General features: G+C 42.4%; 1 protein-coding gene across 1 annotated transcript in view; it reads right to left on the reverse strand.

Annotated features, from left to right (window-relative positions):
- SYNDIG1 (synapse differentiation inducing 1) overlaps positions 1-21,646 on the reverse strand; it is a 97,726-nt gene that overhangs the window by 75,448 nt on the left and 632 nt on the right. The gene's annotated exons all lie outside the window — the stretch shown is intronic.

Here is a 21,646-nt window from a genome sequence, read left to right on the forward strand (position 1 = left end):
TGTTGAAAAGGAAAAACAAAGCTGGGGGCATCACAATGCCGGATTTCGAGCTGTACTACAAAGCTGTGATCACAAAGACAGCATGGTACTGGCACAAAAACAGACACATCGACCAATGGAACAGAATAGAGAACCCAGAAATGGACCCTCGGCTCTTCGTGCAACGAATCTTTGGCAAAGCAGGAGAAAACATCCAGTGGAAACAAGACAGTCTCTTCAATAAATGGTGTTGGGAAAATTGGACAGCTACATGCAAAAGAATGAAACTTGACCACTCTCTCACACCATACACAAAAATAAACTCCAAATGGATGAAAGACCTCAATGTGAGACAGGAATCCATCAAAATTCTAGAGGAGAACATAGGCAACAACTTCTATGACATCGGCCAGAGCAACCTTTTTCACGACACATCGCCAAAGGCAAGAGAAATAAAAGATAAAATGAACTTATGGGACTTTATCAGGATAAAGAGCTTCTGCACAGCCAAGGAAACAGTCAAAAAAACTAAGAGACAGCCCACGGAATGGGAGAATATATTTGCAAAGGACACCACAGATAAAGGACTGGTATCCANCACTACAGATAAAAGACTGGTATCCAAGATCTACAAAGAATTTCTCAAACTCAATACACGAAAAACAAATAAACAAATCAAAAAATGGGCAGAAGATATGAACAGACACTTTTCCAATGAAGACATACAAATGGCTAACAGACACATGAAAAAATGTTCAAAATCATTAGCCATCAGGGAAATTCAAATCAAAACCACACTGAGATACCACCTTACGCCAGTTAGAATGGCAAAGATAGACAAGGCAAGAAACAACAATTGTTGGAGAGGATGTGGAGAAAGGGGATCCCTCCTACATTGTTGGTGGGAATGCAAGTTGGTACAGCCACTCTGGAAAACAGTGTGGAGGTCCCTTAAAAAGTTAAAAATTGAACTACCCTATGACCCAGCCATTGCACTACTGGGTGTTTACCCCAAAGATACAGACGTAGTAAAGAGAAGGGCCATATGCACCCCAATGTTCATAGCTGCATTGTCCACAATAGCCAAATCATGGAAGGAGCCGAGATGCCCTTCAACAGATGACTGGATTAAGAAGCTGTGGTCCATATATACAATGGAATATTACTCAGCTATCAGAAAGAACGAATTCTCAACATTTGCTGCAACATGGACGGCACTGGAGGAGATAATGCTAAGTGAAATAAGTCAAACAGAGAAAGACAATTATCATATGATTTCTGTCATCTATGGAACATAAACTAGGAAGATCGGTAGGGGAAGAAAGGGATAAAGAAAGGGGGGTAATCAGAAGGGGGAATGAAACATGAGAGACTATGGACTGTAAGAAACAAACTGAGGGCCTCAGAGGGGAGGGGGTGGGGGAATGGGATAGACTGGTGATAGTAAGGAGGGCATGTATTGCATGGTGCACTGGGTGTTATATGCAACTAATGAATCATCGAACTTTACATCAGAAACTGGGGATGTACTGTATGGTGACTAACATAATATAATAAAAAAGCATTAAAAAAATAGAAATAAAAATAAGTTTAAACTCAATCAAATGTATTTTCTCTTATGATTTTCTTAATAAGGTTTTTCTCTAGCTTACTTTAGTGTACGAATACAGTATATAATACATACAACACTCAAAATACGTGTTGTTTATGTTACCGGTGAGGCTTCTGTTCAACAGCAGGCTATTACTAGTTAGGTTTTGGGGGAGTCCAAAGCTATATGTAAATTTGCAATGATGTGGGGTCAGTGCCCTACCCTCTGTGTTGTTCAAGGGACATCTGCATTGGATAGAAAGAATGATGAAGGAAATATGGTGAACTATTGAGACTGAAGAGAGCAGGGTGACAAACATAGAGGAGTTCTTATACTGGTTTTGCAACTTTTCTGTATGTCTAAAATTGTTTCAGAAAAAATGTAAAAAAAAAATCTTTCCTACCTATGCCATTTTAGGAGGAGAAAATTATATTTTAAATTGATTTTTTTTTCCATTGGGGTTTATGCATTGCGTACATTGTTTTCTTTTTCTGGTTATGCTTTAATGGAAACACTGTGAGCATTATGGGAAAAAATGAAAGAAATACTGAATTCACTTTTTTCATGAAACATGAATAATTCATTTTACATTGCAATTTGGTACTCCATCGAGCTTGTGCTTTTCATGTTTCCACAGAGAAGCTACTTAGTGTGTTTTAGTATCACACACCTGCCCACAGGAGCACAGCACATAAAACACCTCAGAGAGGTCTGGCTGAGCTAAACAAGCCCAAGGGGGCTTCCAGAATAAAGCATGGGCATCATGCACAGTCAGAGGTATCATCTCACAGGACAGGGCAACTGAGTGCCACTGCCAGGGCCCAAGGTAGCAAAAGGATCCTGGGGGAATCTGGCAGAGGATGGCTCGTTAGTGCCCACAGTGATGCTATTCACAGGATGCCCAATTTTAGGAGCTCAGAGAAAAACAATGGATGAAATTTCAGGCTGGGGAGGGTGAGGAGGGGCAAGCTAGGAGCCAGAGGAGCCCGGCAGAACGTGAGTCATCCTAGGCATAACGGTCAAGCTTGGGAGAATGTGACATCATCCATCCACAACTAACCCTCACCCCAGCAAAAAGTCTGTAAGTCTCTAGTAAGGGATTATTTTAGATGCTGTGGGAGGGGTGTAGGCGAACACCACAGTACCCCTTCTTTTAAGAGACCACTGGTCATCTCTGGTCCCCCTACCCTGCCCAGCCCTGTCCTCTACCCCAGGGTACCAGAAACCTCTTTTGCTTGAGTGACAGGCATGTCCGTCTTGCTCCAGGATGGGTAGAATGCAGATCCCCCGCCTGACTTGTTCAATGTCTCTTCTGTCCTCTCAGAGTTCAGGCACTGGCCAAAGTCACCAGCCCCTCTGTGCTGTGAGACCCCTGAATCCCCATCTTCCATCTCTACAATGAAAAAAGACAACTTCCCGAAACATGAGATGTGGGAGAATCTTGCGTTTATGTGATTACAGAAGCCACCTGCCTGTGTCTCTTAGCTCACTGAGGGCCCATGGACCACAACCCCATATCTGGAAGCACCTATGGCCCATGTGGGCTCCCTAGTTTGTAAGAATTAGAATATTTTAAAAATCAAAGTTTGCTTCTATTTAAATCCAATTATAGTAAACCTCTGGCTACATGTCAAGGGACTGACTGGGGTGTTCTAGGTAATCTGATATCAGCCATTTAGAAAAAATCACCAATTCCTCCATATTCTTTACTGTTCTAAAATATTCTGCTTTACTGAAAGGAAAGCATGTATCTAAGTTGTATTTTTAGTTTTTGAAACCTATAGAGAGAATGTTAAAATTCATTAAAGATGACCTCATACAATATGTATATGTGTATATATGCGTATATATCTATAAACTATTTCAGTGTGTATGCAATTGAAACAATTTTAGACTCACATAAAAGTTTCAGAAATAGAACAGAGTTCCTGTAGAAATTGCAAAGATAGAACAGAGAGTTCCCACATACCCTACAGTGCCTCTTACATAAGTGCAGCACATGATCAAAACCAGGACATTGACACGGGAGCAAGGCTAAACCAGAGACCTAAAGTGGATCTCATAGCTTAGCTATACCTTCCTTTGCTTGTTGTCTCTAGGCCTATGAGTCTGTTGCATGTGTAGATTATGTAACCACTGCAACAAACAGGATATAAGGAAGGTCCCATCACCTCCAAAAAACTCCTTCTTGTTATTGCTGCCTTTTTATAGTTACCTTCCTTCCTCCAACCTCAACTCCTGACAACCACAGGGCTGCTGCCTGTTGCTACACTTTTGTCTTTTGGAGAACGTCAGAGCAATGGAATCAGACAGTACGCCACCATTAGAGGCTTACCTTTTCTGCTCAGCACAATACCTGGGTGTATCAGCGATGCATTTCTTTAATTCCTGAGTAATATTGTGTGATAAGGAGGTGCCAGCATCCATGAATGAAGCTCATCCATTCACGCACTGGAGGACATTAGTTTCTAGGCTTTGGTTTTTACAAATAAATGCTATGATGAACACATATAGGTTTCTGTGCAGGCATAACTTTTCATTTCTTTAGAGCAAATACCCAGGAGTGGGATCATGGTACCATATGATACTCGTGTAACTTTACAAGAAAGTGACAAACTTTTCCAGCATGGCTGTACCCTTCTGCATCTCTACCAGTGAGGAATGTGAGTTCATTGCTTCTTCTTCCCCAGCACTTGGTAGTGTCCGTGGCTTTTATGTCAGCCATTCTAACAGGTGTTCCCTGCCGTCTAGTCATGCTTTCAGTCAGTGTGTCCCCCATGGCTAAAGATGCTGAACGTTTTTGTGTGCTTACCTGCCATCTGCATACCCCTATTTGATGAAGTGTCTGTTCAAATCTTTTGCCCTTTTAGAAGTTAGATTGTTTGATTCCCTACTTCTGAGTTTAGAGAGTTTTTAAATATACTCTGGATACACATTCTTTGTCAGACATGTGATTTGCAAATATTTGTCTTGCAGTCCTCAGCTTGTCTTTTCATTATTTAAACCATCTTTTTTTCCGAGTAAATTTCTAATTTTGATGAAGTCAAATTTATCTATCCTTTCCTTTGGGGATTGTGCTTCTAATTTCACATCTAAAAACTCTTCACTTAACTCTAGGTTATAGAGAATTCCTATGTTTTCCTCTAAACCTGTTAGACTTACACATTTTATATTTAAATATTAATGTGACAGCCATTTCTTTTTCAAAGCAATGTTGCCACCATTCGTGCAGTAAATTAACTCAACCATGAAAACACATTGGCCTGTCAACACAAACTCCAGAAATGAAATATGACAGTGGGATTGGTGTATGATAATTGTGAAACAGAAGGTTAAAAGTGGATTAGTGAGTAAATGGTGCGGAGACAACATCTTTCTTATTCCTTGCATCAACATGCAATCCAACAGATAAAATGTATATGACAGTGAAAATAAGTATATAAAGAATGCACACATCCTTCACTCAGATTCTATTAGGATTGCTACTATACTGACTTTATGATACATTTACCAATTTGTTCATTCTTCTATCCATCCATCACTTCATCTAACCTTTGTTTGGATGCATTTCAAAGTAAGCTGCAGACATCAGTATACTCCCCCTAAACACTGCAGCATGCAAGTTACAAACTGAGGTTCAATATTTGTTTTCCAGAGTAAAACTGACAAAAATTGAAATAGAAAAATAGAAAACTGGGGTTTCTGCTTCTGATTTAGATAATTTAAGTTAGTTATTATGGTAGAATAGAAAAAGTACCAGATTTAGACTTCAAGTTTGGTCTGTCTCTCCTAGCTGTGTGACCTTGGACAAATCACCAATGTCCTGGAGTTTGCCTATCCTTAGGGGCTCACTTAAGGGCTTCAAGATTCCTGATGCTTGGGACCTCTGAAGTTCTAAGCATCAGGGATTTTATAAGTATTTTATATGTGATTTTAAGTTTTATATGTGATTCTAATATGCAGCCAAGATGGAAAACCACTATCTGGAACCTCAAATTCATGATCTGTAAAATAGGGGTACCACATCTTCCTGATCAAGCTAGTGAAAACACTAGGGATGGAAGCATCCTAGCATTCCTTCCATATACTACCTGAGTATTGACTCATTTCTTCTTGCCTTTTTTTGCTCCATACAGAAATTCTCCTCATATGATCCAAAGATAAATATCCTTAAAAAGTTAAGGGTAAGGAGAGGGGAAAACTGTCAGTTTGTAGACATTCCAGAATTTGTATTTCTGGTACCAAGAAGAGCCCAATTCTCTTTCACCAGGTTAGTTCTTGCAGGGCATGCACACTTTTTGTCTCCTGATAGGGGGTGAGACAGTTTTTATAAGTAGATTTTGTGATAAGCTAGCAGATATTAATCCTGCTGTGCAGGAACCCTCAGCCTGCCACAGTTTCTTGGGTCTTTACAGATCTCAGAGAACTCCAATTTATCAAGCAGTGGTGACTCTTAACACTTCTTTTTTTTATTAAATATTTTATTTGACAAAAAGAGAGAGCGCACGCACAGGCGGGGGAGTGACAGGCAGAGGGAGAAACAGGCTCCCCACTGAGCAGGGAGCTCGATGCGGGACTTGATCCCAGGACCCTGGGATCATGACCTGAGCCAAAGGCAGATGCTTAACCGACCTACCCACCCAGGAGCCCGGACTCCTGAAACTTCTAAGGAGAAGTGTGACCAGTAGGTACAGGACCACACCATTGGTTCAACTGAACCAGTTTAAGCTGCAGTCAATCTTCTGAAAGAGGATTACAAAAAAAGTGGTACCCACTGTCTTGTTTCATCCCCAGCCTGGAGACTACCCCTCACTGATACAACAAATACTATGACTACCTTTTATCTTTAGCACATTTTGAGTGTTTATGGAACTACAGGAATTTTTTTAAAGATTTATTTACTTTAGAGACAGAGAGCAGGAAGGAGGGAGGGAGGGGCAGAGGGAAAGGCAGAGAGATTGTTAAGCAGACTCTCCACTGAGCATAGAGCCTGAGATCAGGACCTGAGCCAAAACCAAGAGCTGGATACTTAACCCAATGAGCCACCCGGGCACCTCAATACAGAAATTTTTAATTTTATCATGTTTTAAAAATCCTTTCTGCTGCTTCCAGATCCACAGAGATGACTGGGATGACATGTCCCTCTCATTTGTTGGGCAGCTGGCTCTTTCCAAACTCTCCTCACAGTCCTATCACTTTATCGTGGGACTTCCGAATACTGAAGTCCTGCCAGCCAGAGTGGTTCCAGTTGCTATGAGAAGGACATCAAAATAGACAGATCAGCGGTTGGCCTGGTAAAGAGACAGCCTTCCAAGGGCATTCAGGTCTAGGAGCCTGATATTCACACCTCTTCCCCAGTGCATGCTAACAACAGACAGATGGGGCTGTTAAGAGGGACAATTCCAGCTGGAATAATACAGTCCAATCTGCGCAAAGCAAAGAGAGCTGTGTAAGTCCCTTTTATGAGCACATTTATTTCTTCCAGGTCAATGCCTGAAGCAAAGATAAAGCTTGAACCTCCAGAAGCCGCTGTGCAAGGTTCTCATCTACTTCTTCCATAAAACTGGACCAGTGGATGGCATTTTTAGAAGCATGCAGAGGAGATACGGTGTAAAGGATCCCATCCCCAATTGCCCAATACCTCATCATGGAGGCTGAGTATCAAGCCACGTGAGGGGCCCTCCCCTGTTGTGGAAAGAGCAGCAGTGGGAGGCAGAAGACAGCAGTGAGGGAGGTAGACCCTGCCCAGAAAGGCACAAGGCCCTGGCACAGCTCAGAGGCCACAGACTGGGGAGGTGTTCCAAGGAGGGAAGTATCCAGAAGGAGAGGTGGGGGGGGAGGGGGTTCCAGTCGGCTTCACACATGTCAGATCACTTCTGGATTATCCATTTCTTGGTTCATTTCAAGAGGGATCCAGAGTGATCCAGATGGCCAGGAGGATAGAATACTGTCCTAAGATGAAGAGTGGAGACACTGGGGGTGTTCTGTCCAGGGCCCGGCAGCCTTCGCGGGGATGGTGAAGGGTATGAGAGGCCATCTTAGAAGAAGACAAGCATGGATCCCTGGGCTTCCAGAAGGGTGTGTAAGGGGTAGGTCTATCTCTAAAGATGGAAAATATCTCCAGTAAGGGTTGATCTTGAACGTTTTCTGACTGTAAGGGGATTAGGAGAAGCCATCTGAGTCACTGGTCAGGGAAGCTCTCTGTCCTTGCTGCTGAGTGTGGTCCAGGGGCGGCAGCAGCATCGACTAGGAGATGTTAGAAATGCAGACTCCCAGGCCCCACCCTGGACTGCCTGAGCCTGCACCTTAGCAAGGTCTTCACGTTCAGGAGGTGATTCTTTTGCACGCTCAAGCTGGACGAGGCTTTGGAGAGGCATGTGGATGATTAGTTCCCCGGAACGGCTCCTCCCCTGGGAGCGAGTCTCCAGTGTGGAGCACCAAGGAGCCCCCAGCTGGGACACTTTCTAGCTTTCTGCCGAAGCTCCTTGGCTTTTTGTCCAGCCTCCACTTGGGCAGACAAACAGCGGCAACACCAGTGCCATCAACTAAGAGCCTCTCCCCTTGCTCTCTGTTCGAGTTCAGATTCCTTCCTCCAGAATGTTCAGGCTCCATGAGCTTCTCCTTCATTTTGCTCATTTTGTTTCGAGACGGAGTCTCTCCAGGTGACAGTGGCCTTCTGGGTCTTGTCTGCACTGACTTCATCCCACACCGTGATGCAGGTCCTCATGACAGGGCCCAGAACGGCTGTCGCAGGCACTTGGCTGTCACGCAGCTCACCTGGAGTGGTACCAATTGGCTGGGGAACAGCTGGGCTGGTGTGAGCTGTGGCACACTGGTTCAAGAGGTCAAAATAAATGGTATTCTGAAAACCAAAAGGCTCAGGGTCAAATTAACCCAGGAATCACTAAATTAGAGTCAGCCATGTGAATTTTGACTCGGTCAAAACTGACGGATAGGACTTGCAGGGCTGTAACTTTGTAGGGAGTATCAGGAGTTTCCAAGAGTTGCCACACCTTTCTGTTTCCCAGGTGAGTGTTCCGTGGAACCCACCTTAGGGAATCTGTGCCAGGGTTGCTGCCTGCCTCCAAATCTACTTGGAACCGGCCCACAGTTCACAGGATAGGGTGTCCAAGAACAGCTGGTCTGATTACGATCGTGGTATATACAAACATACGAACGCTGTATCACACTGCTGGTGCTTAAATTAGAGCCACTGGTAGGGCTCTATGAAAAATATTGATGCCAAAGATTGTGATTTAATTGGTTTGAGGTGTGACCTCCAAACCACTGGGTTTAAAAGCTAGGGAGCACACGGATATGAGCTGAGGGTAGGGCTCTGGACTGAGGGCAGGCCTGGGAGAGGTTGGGTGATGTCTGGGCCCCTACTGCCTTTTGGTTTATCCAGCTTTTGTGTTGCCTCTTCCTACTCTACAGCCCACAGAGTAAGAGCTATCCGGGTAAAATCACTGTGGGATTTCTTTTTTAAATGAAACTCCAACGGTGTGTCATTTATAATATTCTTCATGTCATGCTTCCTCCTTATTCCTTATTTGGAGCCTGTCTTTGTTTTTGTGGTTTGTGGAAAACACAATCTGCTCTTGTGTCGTAACACAGTGCTGAACGTTGCCTGGGAGCAGTTTCACATGCACCACTACCCAGCAGTCCCAAGACAGGAAGATATGCTGATGCTACTGCAGCCAGCTCACTGTGCACCAGGAGCTCCCCCCTTCTATTTCTGCTTCTTGCACTTGATACAGGTGACTTTGTAAAGAACGTATCAAACAAAGTCAAGGTCATATAAAATTCTTGCCAAGGAAACTCTCAAGGAGCTTGGGTGTTCACACAATTTGGCTTCATTTCTATGAAAAAAAATCTGATGAAATTGATCTTGGAATTCTCCTCCCTCTGATAGATTCACTTTTTCATTAATAAATTAGTGAGCACAAACACTAATTACATGTCTACCTGTAGAGCTGTGGGCTAAGCACTAGAGACACATGCAGGAGTTTATGCCTCTGTTCCTCACCTTGGAGGCTGCAAACCATTCACCTACAGCCCCTGTGGGAGAAGTGGTCCTCAGACCACCAGTCCATGACACATGCTCAGGTCTCCCAGGGCCAGCCTGGGGCCCCCACAGTAGCACTTAGCCTGAAACTCCCCTCCTAGGCTGGCTCTCCCAGCTGGCTGGCTTGTCTTCCCCAAGAGCATTTCCTTAGTCAGTCACTTGCTCATGAGTCCTCACATTGCTGTCTGTTTCTGGTCAACTCAACCTAAGACAGCTGTGGCAAAGAAGACAGAAAATAAAACAGTAAGCAAACAGATAATGAACTAAACTGCAACATAGATGCTGAGAAGAAGCCAGGCCAGTGAAGGGCAAGGAAAAGAAAATTCCAATCATCAGGAATGGCTGCAGAAGCCCATCTGGTGGTTGAAAGATTGAAGGAGGGCCCTGAGGCTGGAGGTGGTGGGAAGGGAGCAAGGGGTGTGGAGGCCTTGGGAGAGGAGCGCTGCTCATGGCCTCCCTGAAGGCTCGCAGGGAGTCTGTATTTTATTGAACTCTGAGTGATCTGCTACCTAGCAATAGTTTAAAAGAGATAAAACCAAAAGTCCGAGAAGAGGAGGCTCAGTGATATCCAAAGGCTCGATTTTTCCTCTATTTTCTAGAAGAAGCATCGGAGTAAAATTCCCCACAATCTACCATATTGAAACACATCCAGATTGTACCCAGCCAGCACAACAAGGACAGGTTGCTAGAAAGAGGGCTATCCTCTGGGATCTGACTTCAGTTTACAGATGGCCCACCCCTCTTGACCTAACCCTTCCACCAGTAAGCTTCCCCAAAACACCTCTATCTCTGCTAACTCATTCTTGAATCTATATTTCACAGTCCAGACCTCAATGGATAATATCTTATTTAAGATTGTAAGATTCCAAGCAATGTATTCTATGTCTACATATATTTTTCTTAACTGTGAGGAATGTTCTCTGACTCCACACATTCCACTTGTTTTATGATGGCACAGATTCCACAATGTCCCCTAGTAGCTCACAACTTCCCAAGCAGGAGATCCTAGTTACTTGTCCTCGGACATGTGACACTACAGTCCACTGTCCATTGTCCACTGTAGGCTGGCTTACATTCTGCTCACAGGTACTCTTGAGGCTCAATGTGAAAACGTACTGAAGACTCAGATTAACCCTACGCAGGGGACGTTTTCAATTAACATTGCTGCACACCAGTATATGCCTCTTACTTTGTCGATGCATTTCTTAAAAACTGGACAGAGGCTATATATCCTAAAATACTCTAGCATTTCTTTGGTGACAGATTCACAGTATATCATGCGATTTTTATCACCTGGGAGAAAGATCTTTTCTTCTGAGACCTTCAGCCAGCGCCAACTTTCAGGACAGCCAAGGTGGCGTTAGTCTGCTTCCCTCCACTCACGAGTAAGAAAGATGAGCCTGGCAAGAATCATTCAGCACACTTCCCACAGCGAAGGCCTCCTTCTTCCTTTCTTCCCTCTCTGTCTCCTCCATATGCATAAAGCACAGGCCACATGCACTACGGTAACTGGCTCCACTGAAGACGGCTGTGCTTGCTCTTCCTCCATGAGGACAGAGCCTTCCTCACCCTTGTGATGACTGAACAGGAACAGCTCCTTGAACCCACAAAATGCCTCTTGTCATGGAAATCGCACTGAAAAAATCCCGGCACACTGAGGGGCGGGAGACCTGCCACGTTATAGTTTTCTTTCTACACATGAACATTGCTGATGCATTCCAGACCACCTGTCTCACTTGTGTGATTTGCTTTCCTTCTATTTTTAAGAAGCACTGGAATGGTTTGCTGGCGGAAAAAAATAAACAATATTGGTTCAAGTAAAAGCTGGGCTCATCTCAGATTTTAATGCTGTATCTGTCATTGCTTCCTGGTAGCATGATTCATGGATGCTGAGTTGTGCTGGATGTAAGGTCCCTGCTTCTCAGCACATTCTCATCACCAACACTTCGAATGCAAAGGATACATCTCTCCTAACAAACTTTAATGCTTGTCATTATTTTCTTTTTCTTATGGTATTATGATATGGTAAGAAGGAGATGATGTCTATCAGCATTGATCAGGATTACACGGCACCCCAAGGTCTCAAGGCTAATCACCGAGGAAGTCTGCTTTACACACTTATTAAAGAGTCACCAGAATGCTGAAGTTAGTGGAGGCCTGGAGAAGAAATGTTTTCATAAACTATTGTGCAAATCTACATTACATGGATCTCTAAAGGATCCTGTCTCTATGGGATTTCATTCAAATGAGTATTACCAGAGGTAAGTGGCCCTTCAGAGAAGCTTGGGGAAACTTTATTAAAATACAATTGGGTTTAGAATAAACATTCTTCTGGTATTTGTTCAAAATGGAGTATGGCAGAAATTCATCAGAAGCTTGAGTCTTCTCTTTGCTGGTATTCAGACTACATTTACCCATCTCAGAAAGCATTTAGCCCGCAGCTACATGTAAATATATCAAAGCTGATTTCATTACAAGAAATACCATCTTACAATGACAGAAGATCCCAGTTCTCTGGCACTGATGCCCTTCATTAAGGCAGCTGTAGATATGATAGGCCTCTCCTCACCCACAATTGTGACTAGTGGCTCAGAAGTCCCAGTCAAGAAATCTGGTCAGCACAAATTTGAAAAATTAAAAAAGGCTTTTATTTATTTGACATATAAATTTGGTTTGATGTCCCCAGCCTTTTATGTATTGAAAAATATTTCAGAGGAATATGAAAAATGATCAGCTTGTATTATTATGACAGATAGATTTATTATCTTGGGAGATTCTCTTCCCATCAAATGGCTATAATTACACACTCCAATGCCTTTTATTGATATATAAGATTAGAATATATTAGATGAGAACATAAGAGATTGATTTTTATTTCTTAAGAAACATTCCTGAATTCCACATTTAAATGAGTTATCCTTGATTCAGAAAATTGAAACAATAAATGGCATACTATTATGCCAATCACATTTATATTTCACAAAATATTTTTAGACTTTTCTTTGGAAATTGTATTTAGAATGCCCTCACTAGTGGAAAATATTTCATGAAAATAAATTTAATTTCTAGATGAGTCAAACTTACTCATACAGTGCCCTTTTTGAGAATAAGGTGGTCGTTGCAGTTTGGGCAACACAAAATGAGTTCTGACTATAAGGAGATAAAACTACTCCTTTGTGTAAGGGATCTACAGGTGGATTCAAAAGAAACTGAAATATCTTTTTGTTTGTTTGTTTGTTTTTGTTTTTTTGTTTTTTTATTATATTATGTTAGTCACCATACAGTACATCCCCGGTTTCCTATGTAAAGTTCGATGATTCATTAGTTGCGCATAACACCCAGTGCACCATGCAATACATGCCCTCCTTAATACCCATCACCGGCCTATCCCATTCCCCCACCCCCTCCCCTCTGAAGTCTTCAGTTTGCTTCTCATAGTCCATAGTCTCTCATGCTTCATTCCCCCTTCTGATTACCCCCCTTTCTTTATCCCTTTCTTCCCCTACCAATCATCCTAGTTCTTATGTTCCATAGATGAGAGAAATCATATGATAATTGTCTTTCTCTTTGACTTATTTCACTTAGCATTATCTCCTCCAGTGCCATCCATGTTGCAGCAAATGTTGAGAATTCATTCTTTCTGATAGCTGAGTAATATTCCATTGTATATATGGACCACAGCTTCTTAATCTAGTCATCTGTTGAAGGGCATCTCGGCTCCTTCCACGATTTAGCTATTGTGGACAATGCTGCTATGAACATTGGGGTGCATATGGCCCTTCTCTTCACTACGTCTGTATCTTTGGGGTAAACACCCGAAACTGAAATATCTAAATATATTTAATTACAGACTGTCCCAAGGGAGGAAAATGATAATTTAATTTTCTAATGCTATAAACAAATGTATGTCATATTATTTAAAGATAATTAATTTGATTAAAATTCTTAACCTAACTGCAAGACATCTGTGGACATTTGAACATATTCTTTGTCTGAATCTAGCGATGCTGGAAAATGCACGTCTAGCACTTCAGGCAATATCCTGGCAGGGGGTGGACGTGTCTTGTCTTCTAGAAACAACTGGAAAAAATTGTCAATATGGCCTTATAAAGGCTCTCAACATTGACCAAAGGCCAATAGTATTTGAAAAGTATTTACTTACTAACTGCTGGTGAAATCTGAGTAATTATAGTGGGGGTCTGTGCTTGGCCTCTATGCTTGGCCTATGCAGGACTTCTGCTAAGGTGGGGCTAGCCACAGTAACTAGTCACTTCATTGTTGGAAGGGGCTTAACTGATTGGACGTAGAGCAGAAAGTCCATTCCCAGCTATGACTGAGAAAAGCCTACAGCTCTCCCAACCTATGGCTATAGTACTGGAAGGGTCAAACGGCAGAGTGGAGGACAATCCAGGAATTTAACAGGAAGCTCCTGGAAATGAGAGAACCACAGAGGGGCTTAGTAAGCTCTCTTCACATCCCTGGCTGACATGGTGGCTAACACTGAAAAGTCAGTAAGAGGAAAAAAGAAAACAACAACAAATCCAAGAAACAAGTAGAAAACAAAAATCAAAATGGCAGACAGAAATTCAATCATATAAAAATGACATTTTGTGCAAATGGACTAAATATTCCGATCAAATGACAGACTGTAAGACAATAAAAAAAGAAGAAAAAAACAAGATAAACTACATGCTTCCTATAAGAGGTATACTTTAAATTCTGAGACAAAAGTAAATTCTAAGCAAAGAGATGGAAGAAGATGTATCACACAAACAGTAATAATAAGGGAGTGGGAGCAGCTATATTAGTGTCACACAAAACAGACCTGAAGACAAGAAATACTATTAGTCATAAAGAGGAACACTGTATGATGATAAAATGGTCAACGCTTTAGCAAGATATAATAATAATAGGGGCACCTGGGTGGCTCAGTCAGTTAAGTATCTGACTCTTGGTTTCAGCTGAAATTGTGACCTCATGGATCATGAGATTGAGTCCCTTTCCTGGCTCTGCACTTAGCAGGGAGTCCTGCTTCAAGATTCTTTCCATCTGCCCTTCCCCCTGCTCTCTCTTTCTCCTTCTAAAATAAATTATAAGTCTTTAAAAAAATAATAAATGTGCATGCACCTACCAGTGGAGCCCCCGAATACATAAAGCACAACTGACAAAAATCAACGGATTAATTAGTCAAATAAACAGCAAGGACAAAAGACAGGAACAACACCATCAGCTAACTTGACCTAAAAAACATTTATGGAATACTTCACACAATGACAAAATACATTCTCTCACAAGTGTGCATGGCACATTTCCCAGAATATATTATATGTTAGGCCCCGTACCAAGTATCAATAAATTCAAGAGAGAAATTATACAAATTATGTTCTTCAACCACATGAAATTAAATGAATAAATAATAAAAAACAGTGGGACACCTCTGAATATTTGAAAAATTGAACAATACTTTTACAAATAACCCATTAGTAAAATAAGAAATCACAATGGATATTAGAAAATTTTTGAACTAAATTAAAAATGAAAACAACACATCAAAATTTGTATTTAAAACAGTGTTTGAGAGAAAGTTATAGCTTTAAACATATATATTATGAAGGAAGAAAAATCTCAAATCAGTAACTAAGCCTCATGTAAAGAAACTAAAAAAGGGCAAATTTAACCCAAAGGAAACAGAGAAGGTATCATAAATATCTGAGTGAAAATCAATGAAATGGAAAACTGAAAAGCAAGAGAACAATCAATAGAATCAGAAGTCAGCGACTTGAAAAGATCACCAAAATTTATGAACCTTCAGCTAGACAGACCAAAGAAGTAACAGAAAACCTTGAATTACCAAAAGTAGGCATGAAAGAGGAGATACCACCAACCATATAGAAAATAAAAATATTTAAATGGAATATTATGAACTGTATGCCAGTAAATTACATAATTGGATAAAATGGAAAAATTCCTAGAATGACACAAATCAATAAACTTGAGTCAAGAAGAAAGGAAAATCTTAAGATTTTCTTTAAAACAATAGATTTAAAACAATAAAGAAATCAGAGCAGATCCGTAATCAAAACTCTTCCCACACAGAACAGCCAACAGAACAGCCAAGGCCAGATATCTTCATTGATGACTTCAATAAATATTAAAAACAAAAACAAAAACAATACTATGCAGAATCTTTCAGAAAACAGAAAAGGGAGCACTTTCTAACACATTCTGTAAGGCTAGTATTACCCTGATACCAAAGCCAGGAAGAGATATCACAGGAAAAGAACCACAGACTAATATCACTCATGGACACAAAAATAAAAATTCTTAACAAATTATTAGTAAATCAAATCCAGCAATATTTAAAGAGGAGTATATATCACGACCAAGGGGATTTATCCCCCAAAGTGAGGAGACCTTAATATCTGAAAATCAGTTAATGTAATAGATCATATTAATAGAATAAAGGACAAAAGAAAAAACCCACATATGATAATTTAAATAGAGAAGAAGCATTTGTCAAAATTAAACGATGGTTTTTTTATTAAAAAAAAGACCAAATTGTTCAACAAAGTTGTGATGGAAGGGAACTTGCTACCCCTGATTAAGGGCATGAGCAATATCATCCTTCATCAGGAAAGTCTGAGTGCTTTCCTAAGATCAGGAGAGCAAGGCAAGGATGCCTGCTGCTCACTATTTCCCTTCAACATCATATTTGAGGTTCTAGCCAGTGCAATGAGGCAAACAAAGAAAATCAACCCCAAATCCCCCTGCCCCAAATCTCTCAAGGGAGACAAAAATATTTTCTATAATGTTGTCGGTCATTTTCTGAATTATTTCTGTTCCTCTGGGTCAACTTTTCTATTTTTGTTGTTTTGTCTCATTCACGCTTTTGAATTTACTTCAAGTGTTTGTTGAGTCCTCCCTCTTTGTTTATATTTATGAAAGGGGCACATGTCAGTGTTATACCACAGTTGTGAAATTCTGTCTCTCCTAACAGGCGTCAAGTGTGTAACAGGAGGGCAGACTCCTAGTCTTGGGAAGGCCAACAGCAGGATCATGGCAGTGAGTCTGTGACCGTCCCAGCTCTACCTCCTTGTGCTTTACCTGTGGACTCTGAAACAGCAGCTTACTGTAACACTTATCCCCCCCACCCCTAACGTAGGAGGTACAGCATTACCATTAGGAGGCAAGAGTCTGAAGTCAGCATGTTTCAGTTCTAAGGGCTGCCAGCACAGCCAACTGTGTGACCTTGGATACCTCCCAAGCTTTAGTGTCCTTGTGTACAGGGTGAGGCGGGACCAGCACCTGTGGCCCAGCGCTGCTGCAGGTTACGTGACAAAGCGTGCACAAAGGGTCTGGCACAGACACATGCTCCATCAGTAGGTGCCTACCTTCCCCTTCCTTCCTGTGGTGAAGAAAAGGCTTCCCCACCACCTTGGACACTGTTTCTAAGTGATGACATTCCATGTGCTCTAGGATCCTGAAGGGGTTGCACTATTACAAATAAATGGGTAATCACTGGCTTTTCAACATTTGATAAGCATCTCTAACAGCAGGGGGGCTGTTAGGCCTCTCTAGCCATGAACTTCACCTACTTTATTTCATAGCTTCAAATTCAAATTTTCTATTTCATAGAACTGCTTTATTACCAGAGCCTGAAATCTCTGTTTGAGTTTCTCTGTGTGAAAAGAAGTGGTTTCCTGCTGTTGGTACTCCTGAAAGTGCGGTTTTAGCTGTGGTCTGGGCACTGGATGAAGCAGTGGACAAACACCAGGGAGAAGGCCCTGGGGGCTGTGGAGCACCAGGCCCAAAATCATGCACCCAGAACGGCCTGAGAGACCCCCGCCCCCAGGGAGGCTGTTACACTGAGTGCAGTGGGACCGTAAGAAGAAGAGCCACCTTTGTGCTCCTGCAATCCCTCAGAGGCTGAGATCTCCCTATCTAATTCAGAGCCCCAATAATTCAACATGACTAGCAGCCTCCTCTTGGGTAGAGCAGGGCAAATCTCAATTTCGAGGCCTTTCCATAAAGATTCTTGAAATTAGCTATAGAACCTACTCACATTAATACAATCTTGAGGGCTAACCGAAAACTCCACACGTGCTTGCAGAAATGTGCATCAGGTGAGCACACCTCTTTGGATTGGGGACATCTTCCTTATAAAGGCCAGGGATGAACCTCTCCAGGTAGAGTGGTAAGGGGACAGGTAAGAGGCAGGTTGTCTGGTACACAGGAACTCTAGTGACAAGGACCCCCACTCTTCACCAGCACAATGGCTTTCTGAAAATTTCAATTTTTAGGAAACAGTATCAATTTGCTATCGACCTAATGAAGCTATAGAATTCCCAGAGAAGTTAAATTCTTATTTTTTGTTGTTGTTTTGTCTGAAGTAGTGCTGCCTTCTGGGAAGAGCTCCAGATCAATATCTACGGTGTTTTCTGTTTAAGTCACAAAATAACTATGGCCGTTGTCACTCTGTTCAATTAGATGGTCTTAAAATATATATATATCAAATAGGCCAAACATTTTTGCTCTGTGGTAGACTACAATAATTGGTACCCAATTTGTTGGCACTTTCCTATACTGTCAACCTAAAAAGTCCCTCCCACACTGACTTTGGGCTTAGCCATGTATCTTTCTTTGGCCAATAAGACAATAACATGCATTATACAAGCAAAGTTTTGGAAAGGCCTTGGATGCTGGGACTCACCCTCTCTTGCTGCTCCTGGAATCTCTAGCATGACTGCCATGTGACGGAGTGACTTGCTGGATGGTTAGAGACATGTGGTCCAGCCACCTCTGTCGTCTTAGCCAGTGGCCAGACAGCATTCCGAGTACAGCTGCAGAGCTGAGCAGCAGCTCTCTACAGACTAGTGAGGGAACCCAAGTGAGACTAGCAGAGCAAGAACCATTCCGCTGAGACCCATTCCAGTTGTTGACCCTGAGAATCATGACCTAAATAAATAGTTGTGTTAAGCCATTAAGTTTAGGGTATTTGTTATGCAGCAAATGCTAACTGATACAGGCCCCTGTATTATTTCATGGAATGGGAAAACAATAAACCTTAGAACAGTTGCTGCATACACACTGACTCTTCTAGCTCCTCATTAGTTTTTCTTCATAAAGACAGACTGCCATGCATATACCATAAGAATGTTGCTGAGAAAATATCCGTTTTTTACAGAATTCCTAAAGGACCAAGTCAACCATTTTGGAGGATCCCCTGGAATCCTCCATGGCTGTATTAAACAGCACTGAAGGAGTGACAGCAGCCATAATGTGTCTTGATTCCTTCCCCTTAGAGCCTGTGCAAAGAGCCATTTCTTGGTCTGTGTTTGCCAACCAGAGTCTCGTATGAGGCAGCCCAACTTCTAAACAACTTGTTCCACCAATGTCATTGGGTGTGTCCTTTCTGGCTAAGGTATAAATGCCAACATGCTCTACCTTACCACTGTAGTCAGAGATGACTATAAACATATTAATACACAGTAGGCATTATAACCATGAGTAAAGATTCCAGCTGCTGTATCACTAAAGTTAACTCTTTCTGATGGGCTATTGCTACTGTTGCCAGGACAGGGAAACAAACTGGGTGGCAGAGCTCACTTCCCCAGAAACCTGCAAGACCTGTCAAAGCCTTGGACAGACCAGGTAGAAAAGTCTGTTGCACCAGCCACCCACCCCCTAGCATTTAATGTAAAAGATTGTCTCCAAGTGGGATCTGGTCCTCTGCAGCGTTCCAAAAGCCATATCTACTGGCTGAGGTCATTATACGAAAATGTTGCAAAAAAATGGATTCGGTAATTGATTACCAAAAATGTGGATTAAGACATACTCTGAAAAGAACATTTGCATTTAAATTACAGCTGTATTTATTTGTAAGCTCAATCTGAAGCCCAAGCAAGTCTTAAAGAAAAAGGAATACGATTCCTTTTAGTGTAGTTCATTATGAGGTCACAGAATGGAAGTAGACTAAGGACTAAGAAGATGTGTTACTCACCTGTTCATCCTCACCTACCCTGGTGGAATGTAGTTCTTCAAGGATATGGACTTTAAGTTGATGGATATAAGGAGAGGGAAGGAGGAATGAAGCCCACACAAGTGACAAAGTGATGATGGAAACATTCACGAATTTCTTTTACATTTTCAATCTAGTAACTATCCCAAACTTTTAAATTCTGATGGATATTATATATTGGAACTTATTTTCCAAATATTGCTAACAAAGATGAAAATCCTCCGCTGACCAGTTTGACCATTTGAAAGCTTAGGGACATCTCTGCACAGGACAGTCCTGACCCTTTCCTTCCCATCATCTCTGCACAATGGCAAACTTCACTTTTTAAGTTTTTCTTCACTTCTACTGCTGTCCTGATTCTCTCTCTCACCATCTCTTATGACAGGTCCCAATAGGCTCTGTGAATGCAGTTTGGTCCGAGCCCTATCCCCTCCCCCGCCGCCGGCATCTCCCTACTCTGTCCCACTGTCTTATTCTGCAGCCATAGCAGCTTCTGAAAACTCAAATCTGACCCCAGCCCTCCTGCCTGAAACCCCTCAGGGGTTTCCACACCATGACACCCATCGAGGTGTCTAGCAGTATGGCCTATGAGGTGCAGCAAGCAGTACCCCTATAGCTGAGGGTGGGCCTGGACTCTCCAATCTCAGGCCACTCCCCTCAATATAGGGTTTCTTCTTGATGTTGTTATCTGTCTTTCCTTTTGTAGGCATCTGGGTTTGTGACCTCGCCTAAATTCCAGCCTCCCTTAGAAGGCTGGTATGGTCCTCAGTTACGGTCCTGTCTCCCCCGACTTCACCATGATCCCTAGGTCTTAGCAATTGCAATCAGTTACTGTTCCCCGCAGACCTAGGCTGGATGCCTCTGTGCTTTATCTGCTCATGATGTCCCCTTGGACCAGAGTTCCCCCACCACCTCCCCATGAGCCTTTTTGCTCACAGTCTGGTTCTCCTCCTCAAGATGTAGTACAGGGGGTGCTTCCTCTGTGATGACTCCTGACCCCCCACATTATACTTGGAGTCCCATCTCCTCCCCCTTTGGATGCTCTCAGAGCAGGATTGGTACTCTACCATCTAACTCCTGTGTTTTGTGAAATTTGCATTTTTGTGTATTTGCTTCCTGAACTTCATGCAAGTCAAGTGACATTTATACATTTATACTTTTGGGTTTAGCAATACCCTCAGGCCTTGGAAAAGAGTGGACACGTGACAGAGGCTTGTGAATGGAAGCCAAAGTACTTCTCGCAGCTTTCTAAAAACTTTGGCATTGCCAGAGCTGACACTATCCTGTTCCCCTTAACAGGTGTCACCAGAGGGTGTGAAGGTCTGCTCTGATGGCCTCTCCTACAACTTGACTTCTCTGGACTCCCTGCCAGTTGGTTTTCATGGCTCCAATCACAGGAACTGCTACAAAACATTTCCCATTTCTGAATTTCCTTTCTGATTAAAACCATCTCTTTCCAGCTGCTTCTTGTTCTCACTGCACCCCCAGGCCTGATGCTTCTGGTTTTCTTGGCTGCTGTGCTGTTATACCATGTCCAACGTGCACGTTTCAAAGCATGTAATCCAAATGCCCTTACCTGCCCTCCGGTCTACTGAAGAAGTGACTCTTGTAACAACTCAACTTATCTTCCCTTTAGGCTAGCATTCCTACTATTTCTTCCAGCAGGTTTAGCTATACCAAGGATCCCTTAGTAGAAACTTTGGAATGCCAAATCAAGGAAACTGCTTGTGGCAGCAAAAACTCTTCTCAAATTGTCCCCACACATGTCTTTCCAGCCTCATGTGGCCCTAGGACCATGTGCCCCCCTCTCACCTTGATCACTTTTGTCAATGACCCCTCTCACTCCTAAGTTAGCAGGAATCCCCAACTGGCTTCTGGTGCTGGCAACCATTTAGTCCACCAGTAGCCCCATTCTCACAGCCATTACTTTGGGTCATCTCTGCCAGCATCCCTGCTGAAGCCCTTACTCGGTTTTGGTCATCTAGTCTTTCTC

The sequence above is a fragment of the Ailuropoda melanoleuca genome, chromosome 6, assembly GCF_002007445.2.
Source record: "Ailuropoda melanoleuca isolate Jingjing chromosome 6, ASM200744v2, whole genome shotgun sequence".
Lineage (NCBI taxonomy): Eukaryota > Metazoa > Chordata > Mammalia > Carnivora > Ursidae > Ailuropoda > Ailuropoda melanoleuca.